This window comes from Pseudopodoces humilis, chromosome 3 (assembly GCF_049639895.1).
Source record: "Pseudopodoces humilis isolate 2021_Gansu_Grassland_sample_001 chromosome 3, ASM4963989v1, whole genome shotgun sequence".
Classification (NCBI taxonomy): Eukaryota; Metazoa; Chordata; class Aves; order Passeriformes; family Paridae; genus Pseudopodoces; species Pseudopodoces humilis.
Genome location: NC_142202.1, coordinates 67,673,033 through 67,693,717, shown reverse-complemented (window position 1 = coordinate 67,693,717; position 20,685 = coordinate 67,673,033).

The window sequence follows — 20,685 nt, the reverse complement described above, 5'->3', positions numbered from 1 at the left end:
GAACATCCCAAGACCTCCCTTCTGATTTTATTAGCTCCTTTGCACAAACATATAAGAGATGAGACTTAATGCACACAAAAAGAAAAGCAATGTGATATAAACCCGTATTTTTCTATGCAGTCAACTTGTTATGCACCACATTGGCAGTATCAGCAGCTTGTGTGGACCATGTCACAAGGACACAACATGGAGGCACCCAAAACGTGAGGTGGAAGGGAGAAATGGAAAAATGCATGGTCTTTTATGATACTACTGGGGGTCAGCCTCTCTCCCTGTATGTTTGGCCAGTGGAAAGGGACTGCAGTTGCTGCAGGTATCTGACTATCCTGGTACTTCTACTGTGAAAAAGACTGCAAGGTGTGATCTGTGGTGCTGGTGATGGAATGCAGGAATAGTCAAACCTGATTAGAGCAGACCGCACTTTGTTCATTGTGCTGAAGTAAAACATTCACTGCCAGCAAGGCTCAAAAGGCTGATATTTCTTTCTACCCTATCATCCCAGAAACCAGTGATCACTGTGGCACAGCCTTTCTTTCCATTTCATTTTTTTACCTTATTTTCTTCTGTCTCGTTATTACCAATGGACCAAACCACATTACTTTATATTGTTCCAGAATACCCATGAAGACCGGGAGTAGATTTACTCCAGACTTACACTTCTGGGATCAATATCAAGATCTGGCACATTTTGTTGGTGAACGCTTCTTTTCTTTGCCCTCCCAGCTGGGTGGCTTCAGAGCCTGGAAAATGAGAGGCACTATTTTTAATATCTCATTCAAACAGCAATGTGGAAGAAGTGGCAAGTAATTGTTGCTTTCAATACAAGACACAACCCACATTGCAACTCTTGCTATTTTATAAGTTATTTTTAAAAATCTCTTCATGTTGATTGTAATAATTATTTGTGCTACTGTAGCCCATAAACTTTAATTTATGAGTTTATTGTTAATCAATGTTGTAGTTATAGCTCTTATTTTGTGTGTGTGTGCATAAGTTTGTGAATTTTAAAATGCTAAAGAAGCTACTCCATAAGGTGTAAAAGATGATGTGGAAAATAGGTTTTCAAAGTACTTTAATAAAACAGCACAAATAATATACTGAAAACATTATCAATAAGGCTTGAAAATAAAGCACTAAAATGTTACATTTGCATGGATATCCTTAATCCTTATCCTTAATAAATGCCTTTTTTTTTCCTTAAATTTGGCCTATAATAGATATTTTCCTCTTAACTGGCAAAAGATTTGCATTAATGTTAAGGCTGTGATGTCAGAAAATTTCCAGTCCCTGCTAGGAGATAGAAAGACATTGCATACTATAGAGATATCAGAAAATAACATTTTAATATGAGAAATAACAAACCTTATTTTCAGTTTTGTTCCAAGAAATGGGATTTGGGCTGATTTTGAAAAAAAAACACCCACTCAAAAATATAATCAGCCAGAGGAAAGCGCTTTGCGTGAGAACACGAAAATTTGGCAGAGAAACAAGCAAATAGAAGCACTATTATACTGATGTGTTGGACAACATTAATAATGGGAGGTTTCAAATATCATATAAACAAAAGTAATGATACAATTAGATAAATGCTTTTCAAATTAAAGAAAAACAAAATTACCAATTGCCCTCTGAGACAGGGGATGTAATGTGTAGCGAGTTCTGGTCCTTCATGTTCAACCTCAAGCACTTGGTGCTTCATGATGCCCAAGCTGCTGGAAGAGCAAGTAAACTCTGAGATGGATGGGGGACAGGGTTAAGAGGGAGCATAAAGTCTTACTGAGCAGGAGAATAGCTGATTAAACTAAACAGCCTTTATTTTTCTGCTGCAGTGGGAAAATAGTCACAAGTAACTGCTGGCTGAATGCTTGTAATCACAGCTTGGATTACCGAGCTCAGTTGCCTTCACAGATTTTGTGTAGAACCACCTATTTTCTTTCCTGGGGCAAAACCAGATCAGTCAGATCAGGAGGCTTTGCATCAATCCTTTCTTTTTGCAAATTATTAAAACACCATGCAGAGTGTGTGTTTGCATAGCTGGCAACTTTAACACAGGCTGGGCCAAGCACATGAGGTCTGTGGAAACCTGCTGAGAAAATCCTGAGGAAGGCCTGGTGCTCTAATGTTGGCAGAACTTGTACCAGGCAGAGCTGTTGTGGGGAACAGATGAGATCTGCACCCTCTTCACACCTCCACTTTGCTGTTTGTTTTCCTTTTATATTTGGGGATGTTGAGATGAAGAGGAAGACCCAGACCCATGTAGGAGTAGTTAAAAATTCCACAGAGCTGCTTATATCCCTAAGCAGTGTCTTAAGAGGCAAAGAAGCCCCAGGAGCTTCCAGGTCAGCTCAAGAGGATGTTAATTATGATTACTATAAATACAGAGGAGCTCTGGATTGGTTAGTGTTTTTGTTCTTTTCATTTTTATCTCTGAGACAAGAGGCTGAGGAAGTGCATACCCTGTCCCTGACCTATGTGTTCCTGGGCAGCTGACTGGAGGAAAAGCTTCAATGCAGAGCAGAGACAGGTCTGAGGGAAGAGGTAGAGGGAGAGACAGAAAAACTGTTATTCAGATAGGAGCAGGAAGATCAATTGACTGTGAAACTGCTCTTTTAGTCCTTTCTTTTTTAGCAAAGGCATTGTTTTACTGCCATCAGGACATGAGAAATCCCCACTTCATTATTTGCTGTTCAGTGCTGAACATTCAACCATGAGCTTATATTTTATTTGTGAAAGGCAACTCTAAGGAAAAATATGAAACTATTATGTCTTACAGTGGAACCCTATAGTGGAAGTACAGCTTCCTACCGGAGGTCTCATTTTTTTTCTCCAGGCTGAAACTATTATTCTGCTACAGAAAACAAAGGGTTTCTTTCCCTTCACATAAAAACTCCATCCATTTTAACAGGAAAAGACTAACTTTTATCTACTGATCCTCATCCTGACCTTCATGATCTTGCAATGTGCTTATCCTGGAAAAGGGGGAAATATTTGTATTTTCCCCATATTGCAGATAGATAATTAAGGCAGAAGTGGACTAAACACCATGCATTGATTGGAGCCTAGCTCAGCAGCCCCAGGATCAACATTGAAGTTCATGAACCTGAGCTAAGAGCTATGCCCAAGCTGCTGCAATGCAGGGAGGGAGTGATGTTCTGACAGCCAAACACCCACATTTGTGAGTGACTGTGTAGACCCAGAGCTCCTGCTCCCACCCTCACCCTGTCAGTGACCCAAACAGGCATAGCTTGAGGGTACTTGGAGAAAGGATTTAGGTGACATGTGTCTGCGAAATGCCTTTAATGCCAGGCACAGCATAGCTCTGACCTTTGGTAGGTCAACAACAGGCAGTGCAATGTGCCTGGTCATCCCTAGGAGGTTAAAGAAGGAGAGTAGTGCAGGGAATGAGCCCATTTCCTCTGCTTCGTGACAGACCGTGGATCCCTTCTCTCCTCCCAGATGAGCAGGGCTGGGCTGTGCATGCTCACATCTACACCCTCTCCTCCTTCCCATACGAGAGCACTGCTCTTCCCTGATTACCTGTCCTGTGCTCCTCCTGGCAAGTCATCAGAGGGATAGCACTGGCAGTCCTGCTGCAGGGATGTTTGAGGAGGGCTGCTATGTTTGTGGTGGGGAAACGTGGAGAAGGAGGTAGCTGCCAAGACAGGCAGAGAGGGATGTGGAGACAGATGGCTGTGTGCACAGGGAGCAGTGCCTGTGTGGGGAACGGAGTGTGGGAGGTTGCACAACTTGGTGCTGCCTTTCCCCTTAGCAGTCCAGGCTGGATTGCTGCTGTGGGCACTTACACAATGGCAGTAATCTCCTTCACCGTATGACTCTGCTAGTGCGAGGTGGCCACACAACCAGTGACCTCCTGACATGCTTTATCTCTTCTTTCTACCCTTTGGTTTTGATTTGGGATTTTTCTGGATGCAACACTCCGTTCTGATTATTCTGGAAGCTCTTGGGGGATTTGTAACAGCAATAATATATGGTAGGTTTGGCTGGGAAAATTCTGTTAAACAAAAAATGTTGAGGTTTGGAAACTTATTTTTGTTCTCTGTTGAAATAAAATCAAAGTCTTCCAAAAACTGTTGTGGAAACAGAGCAGAGCAATCTGTTAGGGACCCACTGGGTGGTAGGAGTTCCTTGTTTGGAGCTGAGCACAACAGGATTATGGGTCTCAGTCTTTGCTCCCCACAAAGTGGGCCCTAAGCAGGGACTATTCAGAGGTGCTGCTCCTTTGTTCTGGTTCACACTAGAAATTCCATTCTGGATATCATTAGAGAAAGCAAATATATTTTCATTAGAAAAAATTAATTGCAATGGATTTGTATTTTCTTTTGAAGAACTCCAGATCAACCTGAAGTTGAGGCCATGCCACAGAAATTAAGTTCTGCAGGTTCTCAGGATTCATTTCACTTTTCTTCTAAGCATGTGTTAGGCTACATAGCTTAACTTGGTGTTTATTTTTTTAATTTTAAAATGTGCCATTTACAAAACAACAATATAAATCAAAAGCACAGCCACTGAACTTCTGTGGGAAATGGCCTGGCTTGCCTCTCAGCCACTGCTTTCCAGCTTCACTTCAGAAAGTCGTCTGGCTCTGGATCTGCCTTCAGAAATGTGCTGAAGGGATTCCAAGGCATGTACAAGATTAGCAAAATCATTTCAGAAGCAACAACAACACAGCTCTCCACCTCAGGGCCCAGCCAGGCTGGAGGGGTGAGCCAACAGCAATCTTGTGAAATTCAAGGAGGATCAATGCAAACTCTTGGACCTCTGAAGGAAAAACCTTGCAAGGGTGGAGGCTGGGGCTGGCTGGGCTGGGGAAAAGCTCTGTGGGAGTCACTGGTGCCCTGGGGCACCATGAGCCATTCAGGAGCCAGAAGACACCAGACACGGTCCATCCATGCATCTAGGGATTGGATTAACCACTTCTACTCTGCACTCGTGAGATCATGGCCCAGTAGAGCCTGGTTTTGGGGCTCCCTCAATGCAAAACATGGACAAGCTGGTGTACATTAACTGAGGGGCCCCCAGGCTAGTCAGGACTGGAGCAGTTCCCTGTGAGGAGAGGTTGAGGAATGGGCTGTCTCAGGCTGGGATGGCCCCAGGGGGGCTGGAGAGGAGTGGCCCAGTTTCCTCACAGCAATGGAACAACAATGTTGATTTTGCTGTTATGAACTCCATTTCTCATAAAACTGTACATTAAAGGTTGTGTGATTTATCAGAGCTTCATTCTGATAGTCCTAGAGAGAAGGGGCCACTTTATGTGGGTGGAAAGGCAGGATATTTCACCTCTCTCTGGAAAGAGGAAGAATATTGCCTGGGGAGCAACAGGATCCACAGTCCCTTGTCTGGACCCCTGGCTTTTGAAGCTGCCACGTGGTGGAAAACATATATCTATACTACATTTTTCATAACGATGAGGAAAGTTTTGTTGCCAGATACACTCTGCTGGAGGCCCAGGGAAAATACCCACTGGAAAGTGCCCATATTTTGTTTAAACTCAGAAAGAAATTTCACACCCGCATACCTTCCCATCTACAACCGCTTCACTGTGTCTCCCAATAACATGGTCTAGTCCTAGAGATGGACCAGATCTACAATCTCTCTTCTAATTCAGAATTGTGCCTTATAAAGGGTAATTTCAAATGGTTTTATCAGTCAAATTTGAGCAGACTCCTGTTTTCCAGGCTTTTGAAATACTGATCCCCAATAGATGTCACTGTTTAGTAAATGTCACACTGAGAAAACTACTTTAAGGGATACCACTGTTAAGAGAGACCAGTTGTATTGCACTATCTTGCATCTTCAACTGGTAAGAAGTAAAGTGTACATCCTCCTTTCAGGGGGAGGCAGGATTTTATTTCATTTGCTTTGTTTAGTTTTTACTCGTTGTATACATCGCAGATATCTATAATGTGATCCCAGTCTTCATGTAATAAAATCAATTTGAACTAAATTTCTCAGTCTTTGATTGGCTCAATCTCTTTGCAAGTGAATCCACTCCACTGAAAATGAATTTACAGCATGAGATTTTTTTCCCCATTTGTTGGATAGGGGTCTCATTTCACTGTCAGTCATGTATGACAATATAACACAGGCATGATACTGACCTTCATGCAGGTGGGAGACCACTTTGCCCATTAGGGGGCATTAATGACATTTATTCCTCATTTCACAGAAGGCTTTTGTTGTAATATCACCTCTCACCTTATTTTCTATGTCTAACAGGAAATATATTAATAGTTGCTCCTTAAAGAAATGTTGCAGCCTCTTCTTGAAGTTGCCTCAGGCTTATCTTCAGCTGTGTGTGGCTAGGGCTGAGAACAGGCTCAGCATTTTGAAGAGAGGAGCTGGGGAGTTAGAATAAGAAATGTTTCCATCTGAAGGGAAACCAGATTGCAAGACTGCTAAAAATTTCAGACCTTGATAGCTGAGGAGCTTGCTGAACTGGGGTTTTGTTTCAGCCCCGGAAAATGACAGGAATCCATTGTGCAAATTGTGTGCAGATGTGGGGCTGGGTATCACACATAACCCACATTCTTAGCTGTTTGCATGTCGGATTTCATTTGCAGACCATATCCAGTTTTCAAATTGCACTTTCTTTCTTTTTCTGTTGCAGAAGTGGAGGCAACTGCAGCCAAATCCCAGTGCTCCCTGGCTGTTGGAGCTGGACCCTGATAGGGAAAGAAGCTTTTTCTTGCCTTGCTGTGTTCCCACAGAAGGGTTGGAAGAAGAGGGGGAGAGAGCACAGGAGCACAGAACACCCAGTCATGTAGGCACACACCATCCCTTTGTGATGGGTGTCCTTCCCTGCTGCTCCAGGGCTGGATTCCCACGTGTGCCCATAGGGCTGGGCAGAGGGCCAGCAAGACTGTGACCACACCATGTCCACACTGTGACACCTCCTTCTTACGTTCTCCTGTGCACGTGTGGCAGCCTGTGCTGCACAGTAAAGCTGGAAGAGAAGGCAGAATAAGGTTACATCAAGGTTAGCTGATTTGTAGTTATATTCTGGGTATGGTTTTGTACCTACACAGTGTGCAGAGCTTACTATCTACCAGCAAAGCATTCCACTTATCCCAGGGGGGGCTTGGGCTGTTCCAGTTTATCTTATATAGAGTACATTTTTGTTGTCTGCAATGGATAGAGATGAGCCTTGAGGGAATTGATAAATCCCATGCTGAGAAGTTTTAACTTAGACATGCATAAGGAATAAATTAATTTTTGATACATTTTTCAAGAAGCACTTTTTTGGCTCAAGACCATCATGCCTGGTATGTTTATAATGGCACACGTAGCATGCTCCAGTTAAGTGTCTGTCAGTGTTTCCATTGTAAACCCTATTTTCAGAGGCTTACATTGTAATTCCAATATAAAACTCAATCCTGGAAAGAAAAAACTGGCATCAGTGTTGGCCTGGGAGTGATGTTTTCCTATTGGTTTTTTAAATTCATTTTTTCTCTTACCAGTGTTTGATTAATATTTGCTATTAAGAATACTTTCATCTTTCATCATTGTTAAACTTTAAATCATAATGCAACTTGTATCCTGACGAGTTACTTGGTGTATAAATGAACTTCTGATTGTTTTTAACACTTGCACAGCTTAAAACATTTCCAGAGAAAGACCTAGTTTGTATTTTGTAATCCATTAACTAATTTTCCGTAATGTCCTACTATAGAATTTAGGAAAAAAATATTATCCCAAGTAGGAGTTGGAGCCACAAAGTCCCACAGACACTCTCTAGCTGTGCCCCCAGAAGTGCTGTGGGGTGTTTTGCAGTTGGGACTCCTGGCCCTGCTGTGCAGCTGTTGCAGTCCTGCTGGCAGGTGATGGATGGTGAAAGCTCACTGGGTGAAGTTCAGCTCTCCAGCAGAGAGCAGGCTTGATTGGCATCACTGAGAGGCGGGGAGACCAGTGCACACGCCAGCCCTCCCCTTATGCAGTTTTTTCCTTCTCTTAAACACAAATGCTCACAAGACCTCCGCAGGAAATGAGGACTTACAGTTGCAATCACGCAACCTAAAAAAGGCTAATGTTAGTTTTAAATGAAAAGCTTTCTTATTTAATATCTGCTCATGAAAGGAGAAAAACCCAATGTTAGCCTAACAATGCAGTTTTGCCCTTATCAGCTTTTTTCTTCCCATACACTTTATAGAAGTCCCCTAGCACTGGGTAATGTTATATACCGTATGTGTTGCCTATGGTACCTCAGCACAACAGGGCAGATTAGGGACAGAGTTTCCACCTACCCTTTGAAGATTTATGTCAGACCTTTTAACCTCCTGTGAAAACAGTTTGGTGATTTAATTCTTTTTATGATACTCAGCAACAGCTTTCATATTTCCACAAACATTATGTAGCTCTCATACCATAAACAGGCATAAACTAATCCAGGCTTCTCCATAGTGGAGCAAGGCATGACAGAGGCAATGGGGTTCAAGGATTTGTGAATTTTCCTTCCTGACAGATGGGGTTCACAAAACTTGTGTTTGTAAACTTTTCCCTCCCCTCTAATCTTCTTTACACCCCAATTTAAACAAACAGATATGCTTGGGGTTTTCTTTGTGTTTTTCACACTATAATTGGGCTTGAAATTCAAGACGGACACATATGGAGACCATATACAGCGCAATATTCCTGTGGTCCACTAGTCCTTTGCCTCCTTCATTGGGCTGAACATTGCACATTAGGAGTTTCAAGACAGCCTCCCTAAAAAACTTGCCTTGTGTTATGGACAGATACTGAGCTTTCCAGCTTTTATTCATCAAAGAAACTTTACCTAGATGCATTTTGTGCCTCTTTTTATAATTTTCATAGGCCTTACAACCATGAATGGATGTGTCACACACTACGTTACTGAGCAGTATTTTTATGGTTGTGGAGATGAATCAGAGAAAGATTAAATGACTTGGTGAAAGTCAAATTTGTGACAGAGTCAAGAATTTCCTGAAAGTTAACCTATTCAATTTTGTTTTTCTAGTTCTTTGGCAGTATTCAAAGTAGAAGTGAATCCTATATTGAGTATTCTTCACTGTATATGTACTTACTCATTAAGAGAAGATCTGCCGACCTTTCTTCAAAGGGCATCTCTAAGGAGAGAAAGGAAACAAAGGGCAGGAGAAAGGACTTATTATTACTTGCACCCCATGCATGTGTCAAAAGCTAAAACCCAGAGCCAGTACTGCAGTCTGCTCCAGGCCACACAGGAAGTTTGTAGCAGAGGCAGGGAATTTAATCTACATCCCCTGAATCCCAGCCCAGGATTTCAATGTCTTCCTTAACCAGTTCATATTTCATATGATATGCAGTCTCTACCATATAGTCTTGGAAATTCTTTATTTATTTGTTTTTACTCTCCTTTCCTCTCTGAAATAATCTAATCTAGGAACATTTGCACTGAACTTTTGAACCTTTGATGTTTAAGTAGGTTCAAAATTAGGCAAACTGTGTTTTCATGTTGTTAATTGGAATCACTGTGTCTGGATCTTTTAGCAGCCTCCACATGGTTAACTTCAAACTCCCATGTCACCCTGAAAGAAAAAACCACCAAACACATCAGGTCCCATTAAATGTGTTAAACATTTAAACTGTACAAAATGCAGAGTGAGGTAGATCTTTAGAAAACGGAATCAAGAGAATGACGGGCATCTGTGTATATACTTCCTCCTGCCTGGGATGAAGGTCATTATTTTGAACTAACAGCTGACCCCTTTGGCCTCTAGAAGGCCATTATGCTTAATGGCCTGAGCTAATTTGTTGTGCTAGAGGGTTGGCTGATCTCTGTTTTAATCTGCACCTTCTCCTGCTCTTGTGGGGAAAGCAACTGCTCTGATATAATCCAGTTGCCACCAAATTGCCTAAAGGAGGGAGCAGAAAAGCAGATAGGAGACAAGACTTTACTCAGTAGCTTACTGAGGGTTGACTTTTGCTGGAAAACAAACAGACAGACAGAAAAAAATCACGAATGGAAAGGCAAAACGTCTGTATACATATGCACACGTGTGCACAGAATGTAAGAGAGTGAGAGAGCAGGAGTGAACCAGGGCAGAGGGAGTGGAAGAGAGTGAGCAAGGGAAATCAGGATAAAGAAAGACACTTTCACAAGCAAATCTACCTTTTTAACCCCATTTTCCTTTCTTTGAGATATTTTGGAAGAATAACACCCACATGATTTGCTGCCAGGAAACAGAGATAGTTTTGTTAGCTCTCTTTCTCAAAAAATAAAGTACCTGTTAAAATCAAAATCCTTTTGCCAGCCACATGTGCCCATGTATCTTCTGGCATTACTAAACAGGCTGTTGTGAGTGACAAAATTAAAAATCAGCTGAAATAGAAAGCAAACACATAAAGAACATCAGCTGTTAGTCACATTGTCAGAAGGGAGGCAAAATCTCATGGGGTGCTGCTCTCACATTTGCACAGACAGCACTGTTTTTTGTCTCCTTGAAATCTTTCTTCAGCTCCTCAGCCCAGGAAGGAGCAGCATTGCTCAGATGGGGTATGAGGCTCCACCACCAGCAGGGCTGGGATTGCAGGATTTCTGGGCAAAGAGGAAGACAGGCTCTCGTCCCTTCTCTACCCTCAGCTTTTTTCCTCTGCTCCAAAAGGCAGTGTGTCACAGAGTCTTTCTGTCTTAGCTGAAAAAAATTTACATTTGCTCCTTCCGTTGCTGATCCTGGCCTTCCGCACACATCCTGTGCCCTGGGTAAGGAGAGGGAACACAATGAGAAAATGTCAATCAGCAGCAAACTGAAGATTTTACAGCTTACAAGAGCTTGCATGCAGAGGAGCAAAGCTGCTGTACATGTGTGTGCTTTTGTATCTGCAGTCACACATGCATGAAATGCCCTAGAAATGTGCACAGCATGACAACTATCGCAAATCACAGGTCCTTGTTCCTCCTTTTTCCCACTCATTTTCCACGGTCTGCTGGTCTTGCTGATATCTTGTCTAATGTGCTGTGGTTGGCTGTTTGGGAAGGCTCGGACACTGCTCCATATCTGTGCTGTGCAGAAACCTGCAGAAGTGACAGGCCCTGGGAGCTGTGCAATGCTGTTTTCCCATCTGCACCCATTGCAGCTGGCAGCAAGCAGTGTTCCCCTCAGGGCTCCAGTCCTTCCCTCCAGGGCTTCAGTTCTTTCTGTATTGGAGCCTTCTGGATGTGGGTGGTGAAAGTCACGGGCATCCCTGATCCTGTCAGGGAGGATGACTCCTCCCAGGCAGTCCAGTCCTGCCAGCAAAGCCAATGGAAATGCAGTGCTTGTTTCCACAGCTCAGCCTTGAGTCAGGGTCTGTCCCTATTAATGGTGTCTGGGCTGCCAGGAATAAACTACCTACAACAGTAGCCTTGAAATTCAGGGGGGTGGGATGGAAAGCTTAAGCTGATATGCTCAGGTGTCCGAGTTCTTAAATATATGAGAATTATATTCTTGTTTTTAATAAAAAAAAAATAAAAAAATACACACAGATGAATTTCTATTATATTTCTTGCCCACACAATCCTGGAGGTTCCTTGCATTTGCTGTGGTGGATGTTAAAAATCACAGCTGCACAGGGGACGGGTTGCTGATCCAATTGTCCCAGGGTATCGTGTGCCTCCACCATGTGTGGAAAGGAGTTTCCCCATGGGGCAGCCTGAGATGTGGCCTGTGCTCAGCCATGTGGACCCAAGTCCTCAGGCAGCTTTCCTGTGAATGGGAAATCTTCCCCTGTCCTTGTAGGGCAGGTCAGCCCTGGCTTTGGACTATCAGGAGAGCACAGGCTCCATGACCTCCATTGTTATCGGAGGGTGTGCGCCTCAGGTATTAAACACATCTCTTACTTTTCCTTCTACACCAGCCTGAAAATTTGTAGTATTTACAATTTATTATTTATAATTTAATATTTACAATTTAAACAATTAATTGAAAAGTTAATTTAAAAAACAATTTCTTGCAAGAACTCGGTAAAAAAATAAATTAAATCAAGATCTAAAAATTATCTGCCTGTAACAGAATGTCTCATGGTTTTGCCATGTGTGCAGCAGTGTTATCATGGTTTTGTTTGGTGATGTTTCTTGTTTGTTTTGTTTTGTTTTCTGTGTTTAATTTCTCTGTAAGATCTTTGGGTTCCCGGTGTTTTGGGCTATAATGTTCCCACAGAAGATCTCCCATGGTAGATGGAGCACCCTAGCAAAATAAAAGGCCTCCTGCAGGTGGTGCTACAATGCTGCAAGTATTTTTAATTAGAATAGACACAAAAAAATGCCTCCATTATAATTTTCTCTCACTTTACAACAAATGAAAATCTCTATGTGGGAAGTAGCTCATTATAGGCAGCCAAGTTCAAACTAGTTTCAAATAAAGATGTACAGGTAAAGCACCTTGGACACCTGGACCTAACCCACTCTCAGTAGCACAACTCCACTTTCTCAGCACAGCTAGCAGTTGTGACTTATAAAGAAGATAATTTCTTCTCCCCCTGCAAATTCTGAAGAAAATTGTTGCCTTATTCTCCATGCCCAATGACTTGTGCAGTTAAATATTATGGTGCAAAATGAGGCTGTAAAATGTCCTGTGACAGATGGGTTAGTATCTTACACCCCACATTAGTTTAGGAACATAAAAGCAATAGACAACCAAGAAAAAATGGTTTAAAAACCTTTAAATGTCTGTTGATAAAAAAAGCTTCATATTTTATGCATCTCTGATTTTCCACAGACTGGGAAAAATATCTTGACTTAGCCAGAGTAGCCTGATGGGCCACCTCTGAATAGACACAGCCAGTATTCATTCCTTTTTGTCTTTAAATGACATTGGATAGCCCCCAAAAAATGAAGCCATTATGTAGGGAAAAAAGTTAGCCTGTAGAGCAAAACACATCCATTTTAAAACTTTGTCATTTCAATGATTTTTACACTAAAATTGTTGTTTTACAGATTTTCTTGTCTTTAAAAATGTGTCTTCTTTTCTCATATTTCCTGCTGAAACTTTGTTTCTCCTTTATTTTTTAATCTGTTTATGGATTTATACTGGTTATTGTGAAAGGAAAACATAAAAAGTAAACATCTGTGGGGAAAAAAAGTCAAAACAACTACCTTTTCTGATTAAACATTAAATGATTTGGTGTTAAATACCCTTTGCTTTTGCTTTTGCCTTCTGTTTTAGTTTTTATCCCAAACACACTCATGAGTAATTATTTTCCTTTTCCTATGAAAATATTTTAAAGTAGTCACAAACTGTTGCAATCCTTGTAGTTAAGATAACCTAGCATGGCATCCTGTGACGTTACCCCGCTTGCATTTGCACAGGGAAAGAAACAATTAAGCCACCAATACAAATGCATTTAGGGCTGTCAGAGCAGAAAATAAATGGAGGCTGAATGATGATGTAGCAGCAAGACTTGTATAAGAAACAGCTGCAATTCAATTAAAAATGCAGTGACAATAATTAAAATATATGAAATATTTCTTTCAGGTAACATTTAATCTTATACTTCAGTATGATTTTGTGGTTTTTTTCTCTTCCTTATGTGCAGCACCTGAAACTTCCCAGGGAATTTACAGGGAGAGGTATCTATTTGGAGACAATAACAACTTGCTCTTCAGTGCAGTTTCAAGGAATGTCAGGACAGGTGCAATATCCATTTATTGTCCAATCTCATTCTCAGAGAGGTACAGTGTGTCTGGGTTGGCATGGCTATTAGCAGTTCAACAACAAATTGTTTTTTATAATTAAAGAAGAGGTTGCTTCTTATAAGTTGGAAGCCTATTAGTACTCACCAGAAGAACTAATAGGCTATTGTGTTACACACATCTATTTCCTTGAAATGTGCTACTGTGATCAAGAAGATTCCTTATTCAATGTAATATTAGCACTGGAACAAAAGACTTCTAAATATATATTTTTATGAGGTGAAACCCTGCATGTAGATATGGTTTTAAAGCAAATAAAACAATACCTATCACTAAACAACCATGTCTTGGAAGATCGGATACACAGAGGCAACACAGAGACATTTTCTGATGTTTCTTTGAAAAAGTGTAATCTTCAGAAAAGATTTCTAATGAAAATAACCGAATAAAAAGATTCGGTGGCTGCATATGCACACCCTCTTCCCTCTTGGAAAGAAAGCTTTGCTTTACAGTGTTATTAGTTCATTTTTGGAGACACTAACCCTGGGGACTGTTCATATGGATGCTATTTATGGCTTTCTTGAAACACATCAGTGTGTCCTTGAGGGTAAAGGAATGACACCAAGTCTGGACTCAGTGCTCCAGGGGCTTCTGCATTAGCAGCAGATCTCTCTGGGGAACCCTCCCTCTATGGCTGGTCTGTTTTATGGCTCTATGCTTTTTTTTTGGGTAAGTCCCAGAGCTCTGTGTGGGTCACACCACACTGGTAAGATTGGAGGGGGATGCCTGGTTAGCTGAGCCCAAGGGGTTTCTGTGGTACCCGTACTTAGCTGCTCAGTGCTGTGGAAATTGAAGTGATTTGTGTACGCAGGCACACAGGGGACCTCTCAGACAGGGACATAGAGACTCAGGTCCTGATGGCAAAGAGAGTTTGAATGAAGCCCACGTTGGGTTCAGGCACTTCACATAACACTGAGGCCTTTTAGAGGAAATTTGCCTTTTATGTGCGTTTATTTTTCTGCACTATTTAAATTACTTTCCATAGTAATTTTTAACACTGACATGTAAATTTCATCACAGAGCTTAAGTGAAGGCCAACCAGCTACTGGCTGTAAACCTTGTAAAACACTCCTATTATTAATTGTTGTTGTTGTTTATTATTATTATTATTGTTGTTATTTTTGTTGTTGTTATTGTTGTTATTATTACTACTGCTACTACAGCTTTGTAGGAGAATAATGCTCTTCTAAAACAATATTTCTGCTTTTGGATTTCTTTATACACTGGAACTACAGAGTAATCTTTTAGTGATTGGAAAACAGCCTACTGTATCATTACCTGTAAAGGAAATGGTTGTACTGTCTCCTTGGTGAAGCTACTTTAAGATACTTCTGGAGGTTATAATTTAATGGCTGTGCCAATTTTAAACAGGAAATGTGTTATAACATAACAGACATCTATCAGAAACCATCAGAAAAAACCCACAAAATCTGTTGAGGCAGAAAGAGCAAGGCAGTACCTATATCAGAGAACTAAAGGCTTTTCATATTTGCTAAAGAATTTTCCCTGGCTGGTCAGTCTGTTGACATAAACCTGAAGCAACTGAGAAACCATTTCTATATTAGTACTTTGCTCAACTGCTGATAAAAAGCCTAGTTTAATATAAATCCTTTCTATATGAAACTAAGCAGAATTTTATTTTTCCCCCTTTGAAACCACCATCAGAATAGCTTGATTTGACATTACTGTGAGATTAGCATAAGCAAGAAGCCTGCAGGTTGAATCAAGGGGCTTTTGGTTGTAACAAGGTTGTTTTGCTGATAGGAAAGGACTCAAATGGACGCAAAGATGTTTTAGCCATGCTCCTGGCTTACTGCTCTACTAAACCTGGAATTTTCTTACCTCTCTATTCTAAATGAAAGGTCACAAACCATCTCATCTTTCACCATAACCTTGTAAGATTTCCACAGAGCACCTTGAGAGTAACTTCACAATATATGTGAGCCACCTATGTGAAGCCTTCCTGTAGACCGGTTCCTTGTTAACTTGAACAGGCCATGAGCAGATTGTGAGACTAAATAACTCTATTAAAGAGGAGTTTATCTATTGGTAATTGGAAGGGGCCCAAAGACAGTGTCCAAAATGTTCACATTCAAACTGAACTGATAGACCCAAGGAACGTATTAGCTGAGTAAACTGGCCTTTCAACTTGGCACATTTCTTGACATACCTAATAATATCGAGAACAAAGTAGAAAGAGATTAGAAGAAAAAGCAGTATTTACCATGTGGCCAGAAACTACTCTCAGTTGCTCTGGTCATATATAAACATTATATTAATTCTCGTGCAAAATGGTGGCTGCAATGCCTCACACAAAAGCACAATTATTGTTTGTTCTGGGTAGGCATTTACAGCTACGGCGTCTCAAAGAGAAAGATAAACAACATGCATACATGTTTATTTTCCTACAGTGCAGGGAACCTTTTCCTCTTATTTCTATACACATTAGATGGCTCCCCTCCTACTAGTTTTGTAAAGAATGGATTCAGCTTGTAAATTGCAGGATAAAGCACTTCAAAGGCATGGCAGCAGGAGTGTAGATTTTGTTCTCCATTTTGTATTTAACATCCCTGAATGAAAAGAAAGAAATACCTGGTCAGCAGGTAACTCAAGGGCTGACTGGAATGCCACTTGTAAGTCCTGTTGGGAAGAAGTAACCACCTCTGTCTGAGGTAGATTTCCAAGAGTTCAAAATTTTCATTCTGAATCACCATTAATAGTTATTGCCATTATTTGTTTATTTTTTTACAATTATTTTTGATTGCAAGTATATTAGGTAAAAGAGAGCTGACTGGGTTATTTCAGTAACTGCAAAATGCTTAATTTATTAAAATATTTCTCTTACAAAAAAGGTTGTATTATACTCTCTGTAAAATTCTATTTCTAAATAAAAAAGTTCAGAACAGAAATGCTATGAAAAGCTGAGGTTTACACCAATTAAAAAAGAAAAACACTGAAATCTGTAGAGCTAAATTCTGTGAATGTATATGAGAGATTGAGCCTTGATTAAAGAGTATTTTCTAGTGAGAAATATTTGGCTATGCATTTCCAATTAACTGTTTGCCTTTCCAACAAGGTGAACAGATGGGAGACAGAAAGAAGTGTGCCATTTAGAAGACTGCTGTTATGAACATTCATGTCTGCATGTGAGGAACAGCCAACAGAAGACCAAACCCAAAATCAACCACTCTAATGCCAGGATTTACCATGCTTGATGACCACATTTCTTTCTGTTGCAGTGGAAGTGCTGTAATTTGAATTATGCCTGAATTTCTTCTATATTTTTTCCTCCAGGACTGCAAAAACAATGTACCATGAAAATATTTTCTCTTGAGTAAATAGTTACACGACATCCTAAGAATAGATGAAATTCATTTTATCTCTCCAATGTTTACTTTTAAGATCTTTCTGAACTAGTAGAAAAGAAATCAATAGAAGTTAAAGAAATTAGTTTTGACATTTGAAATTTGACACACAAGGTTGACATATTTTCAGTGTTTTTTTTGCCATTCCTTTGCAGCTCCTGCTAATGGCTTTGCAGTGTTCTGAGCTTTAGATGTGCAGAAATGGTTCCAAGTAATATGTCTCAGAGATATGAAGGCAGAAAAATGCTTTTTAAAGGAAACTTCAGTGTTTTTCTTCACTGTGAAATTTTATGTAGGAGTGTTGCTTTTTTAAGTTCTCTAACATGTGATGGGAACTGGTGGAGCAGCAGTTACAAACTTTAACATATTCTGGGAGCTGACAGAAATCTTTAATTAGGTATGCATTTTAATAGAAAAATATATAAATTAGCTTATTATTAATATTTGCTTTCCACAAAGTTTTTTTTGACTTTTCATAAAACAAAAAGCCAAACCAATGAAAAAATAAAATTTAAATCTGGAATTATGGACTAAATCCAGAAACATGAGCATGGTTGTGATCTCTCCTGCTCCATTACTCTCCACTACCTGGTTGTTGAGGGCAGGATATACACTGTTTTACCCTGGTGATTATAGTGGTTTGCAATTTTTCAGCAGAATGGGGGGTGAGAATACATTGGTTGATCTTCCTGGAAGGATGGGAGCACCTGTGGTATGATTGCTGCTGGGCATCCTGTGTCCACTTCCACTTTTGCATGTGGCAGGTAAGGCATCAGCCTATGTTTTTCATACTATAGGGAAATATGATTTGCAGACTAACAGACATGAGGGCATATGAGAACAATAGGTTGGGATTTTGGCTTTTTCTTTTTCCTCAGTGTCAAAAGTGATTAAACGTGTATCATATTTGCCTAGCCTATCTGAAATGCAAGCTATGCTTATGCCTGTAATAACTTTCTGTCAATTGTTGTTAAAGGCAAACATGAGTTCTTCACTAATGGAAAAAGAGAAATAATGTTGCTATGCAAAATGGCACCCGTGAAGAGAAGAAACAAACCCAAGTAGCCAAAGAAAGAAAAGTAAGATGCAAATGCAAATATATTTGTACATGTGCTCACGCAAATGCGTACACGTGTGTGTGCATATTTTCACTCCAAATGCAAAGTGGGGTTGATCTTGGTTAACATTGGACAACAAAGAAGTAGACTCCATCTGAGAAGTTGTGCTCTGCATTCATATGTAGAGACAAGTAGGGAGCTCCCATAATATTAGTAGATAAATCCTAAAGCAGAAGTCTAAGATCAATCCAACTAATTCCTCCTCCCTCTTTTTTCCCTCTCAGCCACACAGTAATTTCTGGCTTTCTCTTTTACGACCTGTAAGAGTGTCATCATCTTTCCAATTAATTTAGGAAAAACAAATCCCTGAGCTGTGAAGTGCCATGCCAACGGAGGGCTGAAGGAATAGCCCAGGGACAGAGCACAGCTCCTCTCCACCATGTAGACTGGGAACAACCCACATTAAGCCTTGTGGAATTTTATATGCATAGACTTTTTGCATAAAGTCTTCTCTTATTCTTCCAAAAAAGTAAAATAAATAAACTCTCTAATGGGAAGACTACAAAATCTGAATGAATTTTTTATTTTCTTAAATGCTTTGCATATATCAAAGGTATTTTCCTGAAGCCCTTAAAATAATCAACTGAGAGTCTTTTTCCAACCCAGATTGTAATTTAGAAATATCCAGAACTTAAGCTTGTTCTATTTTCTGAGTGTATAGTGGTGACATGACAGTCTCCAGTAGTTCAGGTAACACTGCTGTTGGGGAAGCCTTCAGGTAACATAGGAGATGACCTAAAACCATACAAAATCAGCTTCAATTCAAGATACAATTTTAGCTGAATCCCTTTTATTATAATGACCATTTTCATTAATATATCTTTCTTTGTATTTTCATTTCCCAGTCAGGAACAGAGCTGGAAGCTCAGAAAAGCTTTTTTTGTTGTTGTGTCCTGAGAGGGGAGAGTTCAAAAAGGCAGTGAGTAAATTAGTTCTTTTAAGAATTTCAACAGTGAACAGAATCACATAGTCTTCAAGAAGGGATTTGATATTAATTGAGGTAAATAGCTGCATTTACAGAAGAAAGATTTACTTATTGAATGCATTTCCAGTGAACATCACATATATGTTAGCAATAAGGATACAGCCACCACCAGAAGAAATGTGCCTTCAGAGTGCATTACATTTGAAATTTCCTCCTTCTCAGTAAGGAAAAGATGCAGCTAGATGAAAGGCTTTCTAGTCTACACCTACATTATAAATTCAAAATGCCATGTTGCAGCCTTTACACTATCTCATTGCTGGCAGCATTTTGTCCTTAACCAGTTGGTGCTCTCCCAGAGATGTTCTAGGGAACAGAAACCAAACCTGAAAAATAATTTGGATGCAGTCACCCTGTCTTGGAAGGTAGGAGACTTTAAAAGCATGAATGTGGGCCAGTCCCCACACAACCCAACCCAGAGAACGAGCCCCAATACAGTGGCCTCTAATGGGGTAGAAGTTGCTTTAGAATTTTTACTGCCTGTGACTATACAAAACAGCAAAGTATGATGAAGTGAAATAAAATACTAAACCTAAATTAATGTACCTTTGGGGCTGCAAGAGTAAATTTTTGGTGACAAAAGTGGAGTCAGGGATTGTTACCTTGAATTCATACTTTCCATTCCTCTCCTGCTCTAACAAGAAACAGATGATGTGAAAATCACAATACTTAATCCGTGATGAGGTCTCTGATGGGTTCTGGTTTAACCATACATGAGCTTTTTGGCAAGGTATATTTTGAAAGGAATCAGGAAGCTGAGCCAAAGCCTTATTGGGGGGTATTTCTGCCCTCACTATGTTGTGGTCTCATCATGTCACTCAGGAATGAGGCACTTGCTGTTACATTAAACACAAAAATAACACAGGAAATTGATTTATGTTGGCACAGTTTTCCTATTTTAAATTATTTACCTGAAATCCAAACCAGAACTGCAGTCAAAGTATAGTTCAGAGCTCAGATTTCTTGGGCTCACATGTTAGAGAACTTGACATTTGATCCAGATGGTCCATCTGCCTTTGATTACTGTTTTCTGGTAAATAAAATGAAGAGGGTACATACATTCACTGCCACGTTGGAAAAAGCTAAAATAATGTCAAGAGGTTTATAAAATAAGTTAATGAGAGTAGCTAGAAAGTGAGAACAAATATGTCTGCTTTCACTACAGATCTTTAGTACCCTCTTTTATCTACTGATGCTTGTGTTGGTGCTTGGAGCCAAGAGAAAAGTGCACAAATATGCCCTGCACATTAGTGAATAATTAGTTAATTCCACCCACTGCAACTGCACATCTTTTGCAAATATGGACTGAAGTGAAAGAATATTTTTCATTTTTTTAATAAAATGTTTTATCAGCAGAGATAGAAGGAGGTCAGAGGGCACCTTACCTAGAAGGCTGGTGAGATGGGGAATATGTTATTGCATTTGGTTGTGATCAGTTTGAAACCAGTTTTTAATGAGTGCCTGCCAGATTGTAGTGCAAGTATTAAGTGGGAGCATTTTTGAGATAGGAGGCTTTTGGTTAACTTTATGATTATC